Source organism: Mesoplodon mirus (genome assembly GCF_964341445.2).
Source record: "Mesoplodon mirus genome assembly, chromosome: 20".
NCBI classification, from domain to species: Eukaryota; Metazoa; Chordata; class Mammalia; order Artiodactyla; family Ziphiidae; genus Mesoplodon; species Mesoplodon mirus.
This window is the reverse complement of record NC_138996.1, coordinates 31,087,155-31,104,487: the sequence shown is the minus strand read 5'-3', so window position 1 is coordinate 31,104,487 and position 17,333 is coordinate 31,087,155.

The window sequence follows — 17,333 nt, the reverse complement described above, 5'->3', positions numbered from 1 at the left end:
AGCATGAGAGTTCTGTACGGAAAGCTAGTGGAGGTGAGATTACTCCACTTGGGGTTTTGCACAAATGGATTTTGAATGCTCCTGACCTGCACGGAATGTTCTGTAATTCTAAACTCCCTATCCAAATGCATTTTCTATTTAATACAGGCAATGTACCAGCATCATATGTAAGGATCTAAAGACTGAAAGAAATGTATGGCTAGCTTGAAGCAGAGAAGAAGAGAGCATAGAAGCAGGTTCTGAAAAATGCAGACGTGGAAGGAAAAGAAGGAAGATTAAGAAAAAATGAATCCAAAAGATAATATACACATTGTGTGTGTGTGTGTGTGTGTGTGTGTGTGTCTCCAAAACCACAAAAGCAACGTTTGCATTTTCCTATTACTAAACACGGATACACCTCCAGGTAATTTTAATTTCCACTGAAAAATAAAACAAAATGTGAAACAATGCATAATACAGCAAAGAAATGGAAAATCAGTTTACCTTTTACAAATCAAGAATTCTATCTTCCTTCAGAAGCTGAGGCATGTGAGCAGGGGAGACAACGGGCACCAGCTTAGTCCTCCTGGACTGAAGCCCTGACCTTGGAAATATAGGTGGAAGATGTGTGGTCACTGAAATAATTGAATTATTCAAGCCTCATAGTAAAACCAGGCTGAGATTAAAAGAATTAGGCTCCTTTTCGGTTCTGTGGATCTTACGCAATTACTAGGGTTTTAGGCACGTGAGGGCAATAAGCCAGTAGGTTTCCACGTGGGCCTTCTGTTCACACTGTGAAAGCAGGTCAGGGTTGACCCCACCCACCCGTGAAGCCATGTTCAAATGTTCCTGAACTGGGCCGCGGTCCCGGCTCAGTTGTTAGTTACTGTTTTCATTTTAAACATGATTTCATGAGGGTGTGTTGATATCTAGACTAGGGTGTTTCCGGTCAAGTGGGAAGCCATGTAGCTGTGGCTTCAGATTTTATTTCCAGAAGAGGCATGTGGCCTTGACAAGAAGGGGCAGTGGCCCTTGAAGAGGGCCCTCAAGGGCAGCCCCGTTCCAGACCTGCAGGGTCAGCAGCCGGGCTGGGACCTGGAATTCGGGATACAAGCATCCAGGTGACGTCATGCACTCTGAATCGGAGAGCCACCACTCGAAGGGGACTTCCCCAGCACCAGGACCCCAAAGGCCCCTCCCAGGAGACCTGCCTCTGGAGCTGGTTGTGACTCACCCCTCCGTCCCTCCATCACGAGGGCTTTGCCGAGGAGAAAGCCCATCCACCTGGCTCAGACAGAGGCCGAGCCTGCAGTCCTGCGCTGAAGACTCAGAGCTGACAAGGAGAGTGCAGGGCTGGCGCAGTGAATAATCACACCTTCAGACACGCTGGGAAGCTGCGCGCGCTCAGGGAGCAGTGTGATCACGCACCCCTGCAGGAAGAGCAGATTTGTGCCTAGTTCCTTAATACTGACCTCAAATACGTGAGGAACGCAAAATTCCATATATATGCTAATGAGTTCAAGTGTGATCCTTTTTAACCATGGGCGTTTACTGAGAAATTGCTCCTGTCTCACAAAGATGGCTCTTAACTCACGTGCTAGGATGTTTATTCTTTTATATTTTAACAATGGAACACCTGCCTGGTATATCACTTTTTAAAATAGATGTCAACAGCCAAAGCTGTGTCCCAGTTTTATGATGATGATTTCAGTGGTCCTCCACGATTTCTCTGTCAGCTCCCTGCTCCCCAGGGGGAGACAAGACCACAGGAGGGACATGAATCCCCCTTCCCGAGGACAGCATGATGCTTCTCACCATGGGATATGAGCTCAGCTTGTCTGGGGTGTAGCAGTCCCAGAAAAGCTCTGAGTAAAACACTACTGACCTTTTAAGGATTTGCAAACGAGATGGCCGAAAGCAAGAATGCATCATAAAACAGATCTTTCAAAAACACTCTATTTTCTCAATAGATAAGCTATATTTATTCTTCCTTACAGATTTGCCACTTGAGAGAACATGCAGTTCATCATTTCAATGCCTCATCCTCATACTTCTCCCAACGGCTTACAGTTATGAGGCTGCATATGTGTTATTCCACGTAACACCACTTCATCACTTTGTGGGTAAAAGTCTACAGATTGGATGTTTAAAACGAGATTATTGTCAATGAGAAGGACAGCTGCATGGGGAGAAGGGAAGAGCGTCCACCAGCTGGCAGCCGGGGCCCCAGCACAGACCTGCACACACACAGCTGCAGAGGCCCCGCTTGTGTCACTCCTGAGTTTATCAAGGTCATCTTCTTTAGGGCTGCCTGGGGTTCCTCGGGGTGGTGTGGGCTTCATGACACGCAGCAAGGGACAACGGAACATCGGGAGTGGGGAGATGGGCCTGCTTTCACAGGGCTTCTGAGGAACTATAGACATATTCAAGAAAAACTACAAAAATCTTTTCAAGGCCAAAACAGCGCCAGATCTCATTAGCAAAATTAGACATTTTGGGTTTTCTTTTATTATTCAGAATCTGCAGTATACTCACATATGCTGTGAATGTCCAAAAAAGAGATGCAAGCTGACCTGCTTTCCAAAGTAATTTTACTGCCAAAACCCAGTTGTTGCAAACCTTCCTATGGAAGCATCTCCAAAACAAGCACCTGCAACAATCGCCCTTCACATTTGTACGAGCTTCCAGTGCATCGTGCTCTGTGTTTCCTGGTTTTATTTTCACTGGATTCTCACAACCGTCATACAGATGCTCTTGTTCTCTGCATCACAGAGGGTAAACTGAGGTTTAGGTGGAAGTAACTAACTGCCACAGGACTGCCAGCAGCTGAGCTGGGTCCCAGCCGGGTCCCTTGCTCTCTTTCCGGCCAACGACACTGTGTATCTGCACTTGGTCCCGAAGCCGGGGAGAGAGAGGTGACATGTATCTACCCCAGCTCCCCCGTGACACTGCAGGGGGGAGAAGCAGCTGTGCACACAGAAGATGCTTCAGTCCTAACTCAAGGGACGTCCAAGATCAGGTTAGAAAGGAAACTTATGGCAAAAAGATTTTACGTCAGTGTCTTGATCTTTGTCTGTCAGGACAAGGTTTAAGTCAAACAAATAGAATACACTCTGGGCTGAGCCCAGACTGTGCAGCTCTACCCAAGGCCAAGAGTGTTCTCCCAGTTACTTAGGAGGGTGGCGGGTCCAGCTGGGAGAACCCCAGCCCACCTTCACAGCAGGTGCATCTGACGTAAGTGCCACATCTCTGGTTGTATGTTGTGTGAAGTTACACTGCATCCACGAACCCTCTTGCTGTCTCCAAACTAAGAGGAGATAAGATCCCTCACACCTGCCTCTGTGGAGCCAACAGCCGCCACTCCATTCCAACAACAGGCAAATGCTGGACAGACGGAAATCAGCAAGTCTTCTTAGATCCGTCAGAGAAGTGAGCTCACAGGGCAAGCTACTGCCCTCACATCGGACAGCAGGGCAGGCAGCTACAGGGAACCACAACTTAGCAGAGCAGAAACCCCCATGGGAACCAGGGCTGGGGCACCCAGTCATTGATGAAGGGCTACAGGCTTGGGGGGGACTAGTCATCGGGCTCCCTTCTGAGATTTACCTCCAGGAGGGAGACCTGGTTCTCACAGGGAATGTTGGAGAAAGATCCCCATGTGCTCCCTGCAGGGGGAGGAAAAGGAACCACCGTGAAACACCCCAGACACTCTGCCCTCTCAGCAAGGCTGCCCTCAGGGAACCTGGCTAACCGGAGCCTAACTCCTGGGGGTTTATCAGCACCTAGCTGACCCGAGGAAGGGAAAGGCCCACCTCCAGCCCCTCCAGCCATCCTAGCCCACCTGTGGGCTGAGGACTGAGACCTCGTCACAAGACTATGGCTGTGCCCCTCCTCCCAGCCCTCCCAGCACATCTCAGGGCTCCTGTATAGTAAGAGCAGATGCACCAGAAAGGGCTACACGTCTCAACCTTATTATGTAAGAAGTCTCTAGACTTCTTACTTGCCCAAACAAATCAGGGGAGGCAAAAATAAGAACACAAAGAAACGCTGGCCTCTGACAACTACAACTACATAGACAGTGAACCCAGCCAACTCTTAGCCAGAAAACCTAAAACTCATACTGGAGGCCTGTTTACCTCAGTTCTTTTTACCCCACATATCATCTCCAGCTTAAAGATAAAAAAATGTACAAGGCATATTAGAAGAAAAAACACAGTCTGAAGCCTGAGAAGCTGACTCAGATATTGTAGTGATATTGGAACTGTCAGACTGGGAATTTGAAACAGCTGTGGTTAATACACTAAAGTTGCTAACAAAAAGGTGCACAACAGGCAAGAACAGAAGGGCATGGTAAGCAGAGATCTGGGAAACCCAAGAAAGACTCAGAAGGAAGGCCAGAAATAAAAGTCACTGTAACAAATAATAATGCCTTTTTTGGGGTCATCAAGAACGGAGTGGACACAATCAAGGAAAGAGTCAGTGAGCTTGAAGAAATGTCAATAGAAACTTCCAAAACTAATGAAAAGAGAAAAGAGAATGAAAAAGACAGAATAGAATATCCAGGAATGTAAGCACAAGTAGAAAACATATAACATGGGTGTAGTGGGAATAAAAGCAGGAGAAGGAAGATAGGAAGTAGCAGTAGAAACATTTGAAGCAGTAGTGACTGAGATTTCCCAAGATTAATGTCACACTCTGACCACAGACCCAGGAACCTCAGACAACACCAACAGGATAAACACCCAAAAATCTACACATAGGCTTGTCATATTCAAGCTACAGAAACTCAAGGACAAAGACAAAAGCTTGAAAGAAGTCAGAAGAAAAAATATCTATCAAGAAACCAGGATAAAAATTAAATTGGACTTTTCTTTAGAAACCATACAAGCAACAGAGATTACAGCAAAATAGTTACAGTGATGAAACAAAGAAATTGCCAACCAAGAAACCTGTATCCTGCAAAATTACCCCTCAAACATGAAAGAGAAACAAAAACTTTCTCAAAGAAAAATTGAGGTCACCAGTAGACCTACCTTGCAAGAAATGTTAAAAGGAATTCTCTAGAAAGAAGGGAAATACAATTGGTTAGAAACTCAGATGGATATAAAGAAAAGACAAGGTTAGGTGTTAATGATAAGGGAAACAGGAGGTCAGTCAAGGGGTGTATGGGAATTCTCTGTACTTTCTGCTTGATTTTTCTGTAAACCTAAAACCATTCAAAAAATAAAGTCTATTAGTTTAAAAATATATGAGACTCTCTTTTATCTCTTCAAAAGATTTTTTCTCAAATAACATATTCTTGGTAATATTTTATAAACTTGAAGGCTGTTACATAAATGAATGGCTGAATTTTTTAAGTAGAAATAAAGATCTATTTTCTGATATATTTTTTTTTGTGGAAACCATCATGGATCTTAAATATCTAAAGTTCAACTCATCCATAAGTTTAAATTTATGAAACTGGGTAGAGGATCACCCCTAGAAAGAATAAGTGGAGTTTAAGGGTTAATGTCAAATCCTGCAAGTTATTACTCATCTGCATGACATATCATACAATAGATTCACCTATAACAAAACAGATGAAGAAGGTTATTCTCTTATATCACATTATGCATCTTAAATATGTTACAGAAGATTGAATTATGGTTGAAAATTTAAAAATCATGGCATTATCACTCAACTTATAAATCCAATATCATATTTTAAATGACAAAAAATCTGTATTGGTACTAAATCCACAAAGGAGAGCACTTTCACACATAACATTCACTGTTTCCCATCTACATCACACACGTCATCCTAATATCCACATATGTACCAGGAGGGTGATAGTTTGAGACACTGAACCTCAGAGGGGATATTAGAGTTTTCGTGTGTGTGTGTGTGTTTGTGTGTGTGTATTCATGTCTAAATCTTACAGGATTCACAGAATGCAAGTGCAGGGTGGAAGGCAGATTTAAATTCTGCTTATGAAGGAATTCTTGATTTGAGGACCAGACCTTGGTTTTGCTCACTAGCTCCTTAGAAACATACCATGCACTTACTAAGGGGAAAAAAAAATCTCCTTTGGCTTTGAAAATGATCAAGACTGCTATTTTTGGTGCCATGGCAAGCTTGATCCCTGGACCACCCCTCCTGATGCAGTCAGCTGCAGACCTTAGAGGAGATCCAACACATGTTTTCTCAAATGCATGATCACTGTCGATAACAGGGCCAGGATGGTGGGAGAGCAGGGCAGATATTACAGGGTAGGGGTGGGGGCAGAAAGAAGGTTACATAATAAGGGAAAAAAGAATAACTCAGCACGCTTGGGATACAGGAGGGAGAGACACACATTTATCCAAGCTTCCAGGCTTCCAGATCGAGTTTACCTCTTTGTCTGCAAGTCCTTAACAACAGAGAACAAAACCCAAGATCACACACACGGAAATGACTAGTGTGTGTAAAAAATGGGCTATGAAGTCACTGTAAAAGTTACGTACATATGGTAGGCCAAAGGGTGCAAAATTTCAGTTATAAGTTGAATAACTTCTGGGGATGTAATTACAGCATATGACTATCTTAACAATACTGATTGTGTACTTGAAATTTGCTAAGAGTAGATCTTGTGTTCTCATTACCAAAAAAAATCATAACAATGTGAAGTGATGAGTGTGTTTATTGGCTTGACTGTAGCAATAATCTCACATTATGTATATCCAATCGTCATGCTGTACACCTTAAATATATACAATTTTGATTGGTTAATTATATCTCAATAAAGTTCAAAAAAGTTATGTACAAAGAAATTATGAGACATGATTAAGAACAACTTTGTTAATTTTATGGTTAACTGCAATGAAGAGAAAAAATTCTGCCCTGATAAACCATATAATATTAATTTCTCAAATCATCTTCCATTTGGATATTTTTTTAACTTTCTGTGTCAGACACAGGCTTCAGAATTATAAATTTTGATAGAATACTTAACTCAGTGATTGAAAGAAATATTATGAACTGTCCTTAGAAAGTCAAGCTATCTAGGAAAATTGTAGCCAAGAATATGTATTCAGAAATTTATTTAATGGTGTGATCAAAATCACTTTTAGTGCAAATATGAGTTAATATTTCTTTAGCAAAAATTGCACTTATTTTATATTACAAAAAGAAACATGCTCTATTGAAGTGTCATACCAATACAGCAATGGCAAGGAACAGAAGCTATGGATGCAGCGCTTGGGAGATGAACAGTGAGTAGTAAGGCCGACTACAAGGGAAGGCAGGTAGGGACCTTGACACACGGAGAGGAGCACCATGTGCTATGAGGAGCACCATGTGCTATCAGTGTGTGTCCCTCAAAACCCACAGATTGAAGCCCTAACCCAGGGTGATGGTACTAGGAGGAGGGGCCTTTGGGAGGTGATCATGATCGTTGAGGTGAATGAGGCCATGAGGGTGGAGCCCCTGGAATTGGGGTTAGTGCCCTAATAAGAAGGGGAAGAGACTACTGGAGCACTCCATCCACTCCCCACCCCTGCCCCCACCATGTAAGGACCCATGTAAGGAAGACCTCCATCTGCAAACCAGGGAGAGACCCTCACCAGACAGCAGCCCTGCTGGCACTTCGATCTCGACTTCCAGACTCCAGAACTGTGAGAAATGAATTCCTCTTGTTTACATCCCAGTCTAGGGTATTTCACTGTGGCCGCGTGAGCTGACGAATACATTGTGTTTAAGAGAGAAGGTGTGGGAGCAGGTTCTGATGGTCCCCAGAATGAGCTTGTGTCAGCAGTGTGCTATAAAAATGCTAAGAGCAGGTGGAGACACCTTTGACGCGACAGGTAGGGTGCTGGCTAGAGACAGGAAGCATCCGCCCTTGGCTACAGAATACCTGATCTCAATTTTCAGGCCTTGTCTGCACACAGATGTGAGATGCCCCTCCCACCAGTGACCTGCGTGGGGTAGGTATTGGCAAGTTACAGGTTTTCTAATATTCCCACTCACATTGTTTGAGTCCTTGCTCACCATAGATGTCTTTTCCAAAACTAGATGTCTGGAACAACTTGCGTGATAACATTAGTCTCATCATCATCTGCTTTTGTTCTAGTTATTGCTCAATGAAAGTTGTTTGCCATTAAAACGTATTTCCTCTCAAGTGAGAAAAGCACAATAATTACATATTAAATGAGGTCTTCTAAATATCTGCAGCTTGGGAGAAGCTACTGGCAATATAATAGTATTTTAGAAAATTACATTCTCGTTTTTCTTTCTATAAATGGCACTGAGTGTTTATAAGTATTTTGGAAGCATATCTGAATTTATATATGATACATGGGCTAAATTTTTTAAAGAAAACCTAACTGTGCTGTCCTACCATATTCAGTCTAAGACTGAGTTGAGGTCATTGGTCACTGGTAGCCAATAAATTGAGGGATATTCCTGAGGTAGAAACTAGACCTATAAATCAAAAGTGAAGTTTTTGTCACTCCAACCGAAAAATCATTTGAAATTAAATCAGAGCATGAAGTGATTTATTTACCGGGACCTCTCATGTTACTACCAAGATTAAACACTACATAATGCAAGAGCAATATGCCTTCACCAACACAGCCAGAGGCTTAGCGGAGGCATCGATGATGTCAAAGTGAGTTATCAGGGGATAGAGTTCGTGGCGTGAATGTCACGTTGAGAGATTTAATAATAAACCAAGGGCTTAGGAAAAGAAAGGTGCAAACTAGGACTGACTGAGGGGAAGAGAACCATATTGGACTTTGGAGAACCCGATTATTTAAGGAGGCGCTGGGCACTGAGTCTGGAAAACTGAGTCCCACACGGTTAGACATGCACCAGACGCGGGGTGAACAGAGACCTGGGAGACCCCCTTGCTGCGTTTAAGGGCTGAAGTCTCGGTGTATCTCAGACCCATGGGCAGTCACAGGTGCCCTGAGCTAAATCACACCCTCAAAGACTCCATTTCATTGTGCATTCAGACTACAGTTTGCTTTAAAAATCTTTTTGAATGTAGATTCCCAAAGAAACATTTAATATAATACATTTAATAAGATGACATTTCAATGTCTTCCTCTAAGTAAGTAATCGTGAGTTATTGCCAGACCCTCCTTAAAATGTTTATCCTATCAGTTTCACGGGAAATAACGTCAGTCCGCCTGGCATTGGGGCTGTAGAGGGTGAGGCGTGTTGTGTGTCCCAACCCCTGCAATGTGACATTCTGTGACAGGGTCACAGGGAGGAACAGCAGTATCACGGCTGGACAAGGAAGTGAGATTTATGACGGCTCGTTCCTACTTTGCTTGCCCGGTGTCGCTAATATTTCGGTTCTCCCAGGGAAACTATGCATTGGCGGTCTCTCAGCTGTAAACAGGAAATTAATAATAAACTGTGACTCCAATGGTCCATAAGGTGTTTGTATCCTAGGCTTCTTTCATAACATTGTACTGTAATTTATTAAGTGTCAGAGCCAGAGCTAAACTTGACAATAAATGCAGTATCAGTAACCAGGTCACCACCCCAACACCTAACAAAATTCAGTGCTTGTGGTAAAAGAAGAATGATGGCTGATTCAAATAGAATCTGCTCTTGAAATAAATGAGCTTCAGTAAAAAAAAAAAAAAAATTGAATAGGTTTCTTGGCAAACAATGACTTAGAAAATTCAGTATTATAAAAAAACCACTTGGATTGGATTGGATTTTTCTGCTTTATATGGAAATTTGCATTACTTTATGTGAATATTTCAAGGCAGCTTCTTAAAATATTAAATTTTACTGCATAAACTAAGAAGAAAATAGGAAAGGACCACAAAGGCATTTCATTTAGTCCTCTCCTCTAGTTTAGAAATGAATCACATAAAACGCGTTGTTTAGAAAAAAATAAACCCAATGTATTCGAATCAGGCTGTAAGAGAACTAGATCAGCCGACTACAAAAATATTTCTAAAGATACACTTTTACCCTCTATGGTCAGGATTTGGGGTCATGAGTAACTGAGTAAGCAAAGCATCCTTGGGAGGGAGGAGAGGCAGCCCAGGGGACTCGGGGCAGCCCCAGGAGGCGGGGGGGTCTCCCCAGACAACTCCAGGAGGAACGAGCAAAGGGCAAGGTTGTGCATGCTGGCTCTTCAGATCAAGTGCACTTCAGCTGAAGATTCTAAATTTGTCAGAATAACTGGAAACCAACTGAGATGGTTTCTATAGATGATATATAGAAAACAGAGAAACATGAAAATTGAAGATTGACCTAAACAACTAGGACACACGTTCCCGTGTCCCAAGTTTCCTGTTATTTCTCAGCCCCTTTTCTGTTTAATGTTTACAGCAGCCCAAATCTTAATTGACAGTATTCTAGAATCTAGAATCCAGAATCATAATGTACAGTCTTCTAAATGACCTCAGGCCGGCTTTTAAACCGTCTCTACACTGAAACATGGAGCATCTGATGTCCCGATACTTCACATAGTTATGTTCAGTGTGGATCAACTCATCAGTTCTATTTGGGAAAGAAGTTATGTTCTGTCCCTTTATGAGGTACCCAGGGGCTCCTGTCCTGAGCACAGGGGGGAAAAAAAAAACAGATAAACGGTACCAGTACAAAGGAGCAGGGAAGCTGGTGGGAACAGGGAATCAGGAAATCTTAAAGAGCAGTTGGGTTTTTTCTCTAGACTTAATGAGGTATAAATGGCAAATAACAATTGTATATATTTAAATTGTACAACCTGATTTTTTTTTTTTTTTTTGCGGTACGCGGGCCTCTCACTGTTGTGGCCTCTCCCGTTGCGGAGCACAGGCTCCAGATGTGCAGGCTCAGCGGCCATGGCTCACGGGCCCAGCCTCTCTGTGGCATGTGGGATCTTCCCGGACCGGGGCACGAACCCATGTCCCCTGCATCGGCGGGCGGACTCTCAACCACTGCGCCACCAGGGAAGCCCCAGCCTGATGTTTTGATATATGGATATATTATGAAATAATCACCACAGTCAATTTAAAATAGTCAAACTCATGGAGAGCAGAATGACGGTCCCTGGGGGAGTGGGAATCCAGAGATGCTGGTCAAAGGGCACGAACCCTCAGTTACTCGAGATGGGAGGGAGTGGGTTCCGGAGGTCTAACGCGCAGCTCTCTTTCCTGCTGTAGTGCTTCGTCATTTCTCTGCAATAACCACTACTCTCTGAAGACTGTGCTCTCATGGCTTGTTTATGGGTCATCTCCCTTGTGACTGCTTTTTCTTTTTTTTTTCATCACTGTGACTGGTAAAATGTAGGTTCTCATTTTCCTGTTGAAAGAAGAAATGACGAATATCGTGTATGGCAACATTCTGTGGTCTCACATTAGTTTTTCCATTGTTTTTCATTTTCAGAACAGTAGAGCTTTGGAGCTAGATGGAATCATAGTGATCATTAGGTGGACGTATGAGAAAACGGAGGCCCACAGATGTTACTCCTTGTTGAAGACCAGAGGACAGATGTGTGACTGGCAGCCCCAAACTTTCTCTACTGATCCCTTTAATTTTTTATAGCTGTTTGCCACAAGCATTTAAGGGGGCATTACACCACAGTAATGTTAACCTCGTTTTTAACTGAGTTGACAAGTTCTTTTAGAAAATCATTCAGCGATCATTTGCCCAAAATGTAAATAGTTATCTCAGTTCTTATGATCTGAGTCCCAACATCTGCATGAAATTCCACGAGCTTTCCAAAACGTTATTTAAGAGGATTTCTACGTCATTTTTAAAACGTCAGCAATGACCGTGGAAGACTGTGTATATGTGTGTGTACATGTGTGTGTGTATACGCGTGTGTGTGTGTATGTACATGTGTACCTGTGTGTGTGCATGTGTATGTGTGTGTGTGTGTATGAATTTATAAAATCTCCTTCCCTTACACATTATTCCCTTCAGTGTACTAGAGCAGATGCCTGGAACAGCAAATAACTAAATAGATTTTATTAAATTAAAGCATAAATCAATGAATATGTGAACCCTTAACAAGAGACGCTTTGATGTGTGAATCAGCTTTAACCATGAGAAGCAGCCTCAGTGTGGGCAATGCATGATTTTTTAGCTTCTGTCATTTACATTTAAGTTCTTCTGTGAAGAGTTACTAGCTGTGTGACCTTGGGCAAGTAACTAAACATCTCTGAATCTCAAAACAGATGTATGACTGGCAGCCCAAAACTTTGGGCTATTTTGGGGTAAAACTATGTACCTATTTTGAAAGTTTGAAGTTAAGATTAGTGATAAAGTGAAAGGGATTTGGCCATACATACTGTCAATAAGTAGTGTTATTTGTGGCTGTTCTTGTTTATAACTTTCTTGGTTGTAGGTTTTTCCCTTTCATCACTTTAAGTATATCATGCCACTCCCTTCTGGCTTGTAGAGTTTCTGCTGAGAAATCAGCTGTTAACCTTATGGGAGTTCCCTTCTATGTTATTTGTCGTTTTTCCCTTGCTGCTTTCAATAATTTTTCTTTGTCTTTAATTTTTTTTTTTTTTTTTTTTTTGTCTGTGTTGGGTCTTTGTTTCTATGCAAGGGCTTTCTCTAGTTGTGGCAAGCGGGGGCCACTCTTCATCGCGGTGCGCGGGCCTTTCACTTTGCTTCCTCCCTTGTTGCGGAGCACAGGCTCCAGATGCGCAGGCTCAGTAGTTGTGGCTCACGGGTCTAGTTGCTCCGCGGCATGTGGGATCTTCCCAGACCGGGGCTCGAACCTGTGTCTCCTGCATTAGCAGGCAGATTCTCAACCACTGCGCCACCAGGGAAGCCCTGTCTTTAATTTTTGCCAATTTGATTACTATGTGTCTCCGTGTATTCTCCTTGGGTTTATCCTGTATGGGACTCGCTGAGCTTCCTGGACTTGGGTGGCTATTTCCTTTCCCATGTTAGGGAAGTTTTCGAGTATAATCTCTTAAAATATTTTCTCTGGTCATTTCTGAATGGCCTTTCCACTCATGGTCCATAATCAATAATGAACCCTATTACTTATTTATAAACTCACAGTGTGAGATTTCAACCTTCATATGTGTTTTATGGACGCACTTTAGAAGTGGCCTATTTATTTGTAGATTATGAAAAGATTACCTTAATGTGTACACTTAAGTGTGAATATGGAATATTTGTTTGCTAAACTGAAGGTTTTTTTTTTTTTTTGAAATTCTTTTTTTTTTTTTAATTTTTTGCCTTATAACAAATTTAATCAGTTATACATATACACATGTTTCCATATCCCCTCCCTTTTGCGTCTCCCTCCCACCCTCCCTATCCCACCCTTCCAGGCGGTCACAAAGCACCGAACTGATCTCCCTGTGCTATGCGGCCGCTTCCCACCAGCTATCTACCTTACGCTTGGTAGTGTATATATGTCCATGCCGCTCCCTCACTTTGTCACAGCTTACCCTTCCCCCTCCCCACATCCTCAAGTCCATTCTCTAGTAGGTCTGTGTCTTTATTCCTGTCTTACCCCTATGTTCTTCATGACATTTTTTTTTTCTTAAATTCCATATATATGTGTTAGCATACAGTATTTGTCTTTCTCTTTCTGACTTACTTCACTCTGTATGACAGACTCTAGATCTATCCACCTCATTACAAATAGCTCAATTTCATTTCTTTTTATGGCTGAGTAATATTCCATTGTATATATGTGCCACATCTTCTTTATCCATTCATCCGATGATGGACACTTAGGTTGTTTCCATCTCCAGGCTATTGTAAATAGGGCTGCTATGAACATTTTGGTACATGTCTCTTTTTGAATTATGGTTCTCCCGGGATATATGCCCAGTAGTGGGATTGCTGGGTCATATGGTAGTTCTATTTGTATAAACTGAAGGTTTTTTAAAAGAATTCTGAATAGCGACAGTATCTTAATGTAGCTAAATCTGCTTTGAGGATAATACTGTTGATTCATTCAGGTAACAGGTACTGAATACCCACGATTTGCCAGGCACTGTATTATTGGGTATCCAAAAAATTAATAAGCTGTGGTTTCTTAATTACAGACTAATTAGAGAAGGAAAAAGTAAGCAGTGATGACTGTATCATAAAGTTTTTGGGAAAATCTACGTAAAAGAGGTTGTGGGGGGCTTCCCTGGTGGCGCAGTGGTTGAGAGTCCGCCTGCCGATGCAGGGGACACGGGTTCGTGCCCCGGTCCGGGAGGATCCCACATGCCGTGGAGCGGCTGGGCCCGTGAGCCATGGCTGCTGAGCCTGCGCGTCCGGAGCCTGTGCTCCACAACAGGAGAGGCCACAACAGTGAGAGGCCCGCGTACCACCAAAAAAAAAAAAAAAAAAGAGGTTGTGGGAACAATCACCAGACTTAGGGGTAGTGAAGGAGGGCTAGGAAGAAGGAGTGTAGCATGCATTGTGTGTGTCTGCAGTTTTAAAGCACAAGTAAAACAAACATCTGTGAACCCACCACCCAACGCAAGAACCAGAAGCCACCAGCACAATTTTTAAAAATTTTTGTTGGCATATAGTTGATTTTACAATATGTTATGTTATTTTCTGCTGTACAGCAAAGTGATTCAGTTATACATATACATATATCCACTCTTTTTTAGATTCTTTTTCCATATAGCTCATTACAGAGTATTGAGTAGAGTTCCCTGTGCTACACAGCATGTACTTATTAGATATCAATTTTACATATAGTAGTGTGTATATATCAATCCCAATCTCCCATTTATCCATCCCCTCTCCCCCACTGCTAATCATTAGATTGTTTTCTACATCTTTACTTCTGTTTTGTAAATAAGTTCATTGGTATCAATACCATTTTTTTATATTCCACATATAAGCAATATCATGTGATATTTGTCCTCTGTCTGGCTTACTTAGTATGACAATCTCTAGGTCCATCTGTGTTACTGCAAATGGCATTTCATCCTTTTTTATGGCTGAGTAATATTCCATAGTACAATATATATGTACCACATCTCCTTTATCCATTTCTGTGTTGATGGACATTAGGGTTGCTTCCATGTCCTGGCTATTGTAAATAGTGTTGCAATGAACAATGGGGGTGCATGTATCTTTTCAAATTATGGTTTTCTCTGGATATATGCCCAGGAGTGGGATTGCTGGATCATATGGTAGCTCTATTTTTAGTTTTTTAAGGAACCTCCATACTGTTCTCCATAGTGGCTGCACCAATTTACATTCCCACCAACAGTGCAAATGGGTTCCCTTTTCTCCACACCCTCTCCAGCATTTATTGTTTGTAGATTTTTTGATGATGGCTATTCTGACCAGTGTGAGGTGGTACCTCTTTGTAGTTTTGATTTGCATTTCTCTAGTGATTAGTGATGTTGAGCATCCTTTCATGTGTTTGTTGGCAATCTGTGGAGAAATGTCTGTTTATAGATCTTCCACCCATTTTTTTGATTGGGCTGTTTGTTTTTTTGATATTGAGCTATATGAGCTGTTTGTATATTTTGGAGATTAATCCCTTGTCGGATGCTTCTTTTGCAAATATTTTCTCCCATTCTGTGGGTTGTCTTTTCATTTTGTTTACGGTGTCCTTTGTTGTGCAATCTTCTACCTCTTTCCACATCTCACCTCTTGCACACCTCCCACTGAAAACTGTTAGCTCCAATTGTTGGTCATGTTTGTTTTTCCTCCATAATTAACAGTAAGCTCCTGAATTAAGCTCCATCATTTACTAACTCTGGGATCCTCAGTAATTTCACACCATATTTTTTTCTCCTAATGCAAGTATTCCAGTTTCTAGAAGTTCTCCAAATCATGGTTCAGGGACCTGGGCTTTCTCCATCATGTGACTTTGTCATTTTCAACATGTGGTTCCTAATAGCATAATAATGGGGTTTGCCTTTACTCCAGAAAGTGGAGCAAGACTCAGAAAAAGCCTCTCTTCCCAATTCTTGATCTCTTTCCATGTGTTGTTTCATTTGTCTTGCTAATATTTTCATTCAGATTTTTTTAAGGTTGGTGAATGGGCCAAGAATTTTATTTAGATTTTCCAATAATGTATATGGAAAGACAATGGAACTGTAGTGACTAAAACAATTTTGAAAAAGAGAATAAAATGGGAGAGGAATCTACCTATCAGATTTCAAGCCTTATTATACAGCTACAATGATCACGACAGTGGTATCTGTGAAGGAATAGACACACAGATCAACAGAACAGAATAGAGAGTTCAGAAATATATCCATGCAAATATGCCAAACTGATTTTCCACTGACACACAAAAGCAGTTTAATGGAGGCAAGACAACATTTTCAGTAAACGATGCTGGAGTAATTGGACATCTATAAAATATGTATGTGTATATTGACCTAAGTCTCACACCTTATTCAAGAATTAACTCAAAATGGATATAAATGTAAAATGCCACACTATAAAACTTTTAGGAAAAGGCACCTTCAGAATCTAGGATTATGTAAAAAAGTCTTTAGACTTGACACAAAAAGCCCAATCCATAAAAGGAAAATGTGATAACCTGAACTTCATTAAAATTAAAAATGTTTTTCTCTGGGAAAGACCCTGTTAAGAGAATGAAAAGACAAGTTACAAAGTGGGAGAATGTATTTATAAACCATGTATCTGACCCAAAACTAGTATACAGAATACAGAAAGAACTCTCAAACTTCAACAGTAAGAAAAACAACTACTGTTTATACACGCATATTTTAGGATACAGTCATTGATTTCATACCATACATGTTAAAAAAAAAAAGCATTTTCATTAGGGGAAAAAAAGCCATGGCTCCTAGAGATATAAATAATCAACGTTGTAAGAAGATTATGTTTTTAAAAATCTCCTTTAGCTTTATGCTTTTTATTCTATATACATTACACTCCGATGAAGCATTGAACAAAAATCTACATCATTTTTAGTCTGGAAAAGCTGTCAAAACCTACCCTACCTGATCCCCTGCACTGTTCTGGATATCAACAACCCAGTGGGCTCTCTCTGTGGGCTCTGCCTACATGTGGTTGAATTCCCAACTTGATGGCAGCTCTGTGAGTAGTTGATTCAGTGCACAGGGAAAATAACAAAAAATTCTCTGATTCGATCTAAGGTTATATTTATTTTGTGGAAGGCGCATGAAAGAGCATGTCTTATCAACACACAATATTCTTGCACAAGATTTTAGCCCAAGGGACCTGTGAAAATAAATGTCTTGAGGGGAACGTTTAATTCAGAACATAATACTCCAAGCGTATCATCCTTCATGCTAAAACAGAGGAAATAAACTAAGGAGAAACGCACGTCTGTGCAGGGTGCAAAGGGGCTGTTCCACCCCGCCCTCTGTGAAGACTTTTCCAGCACAGGTGGAAACAGCCACAGTGTGAACCTGTGTCCCCCAGGTTCAAAAACCCACGTTCATCACTCTGAGAGGAAA